At 43.5% G+C, this 2,528-nt stretch overlaps 1 protein-coding gene across 8 annotated transcripts in view; it reads right to left on the bottom strand.

Annotated features, from left to right (window-relative positions):
• Nucleotides 1-2,528, bottom strand: part of CABIN1 (calcineurin binding protein 1) — a 202,353-nt gene that overhangs the window by 42,031 nt on the left and 157,794 nt on the right. The gene's annotated exons all lie outside the window — the stretch shown is intronic.

Raw genomic sequence — 2,528 nt, 5'->3', positions numbered from 1 at the left:
GTGCCGGTTCTTCCTCCCCATGTGCAACACCTTGCACTTATCAGTGTTAAACCCCATCCTATTCTCATCCGCCCACCGTTGCAACCTGTCAAGTTCCTCAGCGCATGAAAAATCTGACTACAGCTACAGAGTGGATATGTCTACACATGCACCCCAGTATGCAGTTGGTACTATGCAATCATTTAGTACTTGATAAAGCAAGTACTAAATGCCTGCACAGTACCCCTGGTACCACGCAGTCCTGGTGGCACACAGGTCATTTCTGACCTTACTGAAGCAATAAGCTACTGTGCTGAAGTGGCAGTGTCAAGGTTAGTGCCTGCTGGCACTACGTCACAGATGTGCCCAGCATGTCAACAACAAGCAACATGGTGTCATCCTGTCTTGTACTGAAGAACTCAGTATATCTAATGCTTATCCATGCAGAGTCCAAAAAACCAAAACAAACAAATCAGTCAAAAAATCACTTCAAACCACAACTGTTATGACTGGTTAAAATATGTTGATGAATCAGCAGCATGGATTTATTTTAACCCTAAATTTCCTTCTGCTGCTTCAGTCAATGCTCTATATATTTAAATGAGCAATATCAGTGTTTGGATAACAAGAAGTTTCCCCTCAACATAGTGGGCACATCTACATGTTCATTAGTGCAGTGCCTCCTGTGCATTAAAATTTACTACTGGCAAAAGGAAGTATTAAATAAAGATGCAGTAGGCTGCCACTCCACACTAGTTCAATTGCATGGCTTTTTCATGACCGTTACCATGCAGTAGACTAATAGCGTGGTTTTTGCCATAATACTGTAATATTCAGTCAATCAGTCTACTGCATGTTAAAGCATCTCATGTAGACGTGCCCACTGAAACCAAATACAAAGCCATTCCTCTTGGCAATTTACAAACCAACCTCAACATTTCACCTTCTGTCTTTTGGTTGCTCTGACCTAATCCTTTTCCCGTGGTTAGACTAAAATATTATGCCAGACTCTGATCTAACAGTAAACCTATAAAAATTCGAGTAAGGTGAAGTCTATATTCCTTCCACTTAGACTAGAGCTGTTAAAACGGCTTATATTAAAATTCTTCAGTTTGGGTTTAGCAGGACTTGCTAGACATAGATTCATAGATGCTCAACAGACATACATGGGTCCAACTCTGCTAAACACATTTTCAGCAAGTTTACTTGCTGGTGCTCCTCAAATTTTTAGACTTGAAGTCTTCCCTTGATTTATTCACCTATATTTTTCTAAATTACAACAAAATTAATTTGACACCACTTTATCTGCAGACAAGTGTGGTATGATAGGTAGGTACCAATTCAGCCAGTCAGTGATCTTTGTAGAAATCTGACAAACACAGCTTGCTCTTCTTTTACTCCTTTCACAATCTATGAATAATACCACTTAACAGTAACTATTTACATAACACGCTGAAGGAATGTGGTGAAGGAATAGTCCTTATTTATCTGACTCCAAGACTACTCTGAATTTAAGACCCCCCCACACAAATAATTACATTCTATACATAGAAAATGTACAACCTTGCTATAAATTTTCCATGTACTAAATCTAATTATTCACTGGTCACCTTCACCTTCAATTCGTCCCATTCATTGCTGCAGCAGGGAAAGCAGTTAAATAGTCTGCCCTGGGTCAGGGTCAGAGCTGGAGCAGCAGATACCTCCCCCTGCATCCCATCTCATTCTCAAATCCAAGACTAGGGGCTCCCCCCATTAAATATGGCATTAAAGAAACAAAATCTAAATCTAAAGGATGCTTTGCTAGTGAAACATCCAGTCATTTAACTATAGATCCCAAGTCAGATTTTGCTCTGTTCACTGTTTTCCTAAATCATATGGAGTTCCCAACTTACACAAGTTTAAAGAAGAGTAGAATCAAAACCACTGGACCCCACTCCCCTAAATGGATTCATTTCTGGATTTTACAAATGAGTAAGACTACTGCAAGAGAAATTTAGGTGCACTAGCTAAACGCATTAGAAATAAATAAAAGGGAATGAATTAGGCCTGTGCGAAGTGGCTAGTATTTGCTTCGGATTTGGTTGATTCGGGGGACAGCGATTCAATTCGGTGATTCGGCTGCTGCTAAAGGTCTGAATCACCCAGGCCCATCACCAGCAATGGCTGCCCTGCCCACCCCAGCTCCTGGCACTTTGCAAAAAAGCCCCAACTCACTGGGTGCTGCCAGGTGGGGGGTGGACAATCCCCACTGCGTGAGGAGCTCTGCACAAGACCTCTGACCCACCACCCACTCCTCCATGGCTGTCCCACCCACCCCAGCTCCAGCCCTTTAAAGAAAACTCACCCCCAAAACCCCCAGAATCACTGGTTCCTGCCTGGCAGGGTGATCCCCATTGCCCCCCGCAGGGTGCTTCCATGAGCCCCCCAAAGACCCAAGGAGGTCAGGGGGGGTTGTGGCAGAGCCTCCCATGCAGCGTGGGGGGGCAGCAGGGATCACCCCTCCACCTGGCAGCGCCCAGTGAGCAGGGGCTTTTTTTTTTTTTTTT

This window comes from Crocodylus porosus, unplaced genomic scaffold (genome assembly GCF_001723895.1).
Source record: "Crocodylus porosus isolate Cpor-Errol unplaced genomic scaffold, CroPor_comp1, whole genome shotgun sequence".
In the NCBI taxonomy this organism is placed as follows: domain Eukaryota; kingdom Metazoa; phylum Chordata; order Crocodylia; family Crocodylidae; genus Crocodylus; species Crocodylus porosus.
The sequence above is the reverse complement of the archived record's forward strand: the minus strand, read 5'-3'. Positions and strand labels throughout refer to the sequence as shown.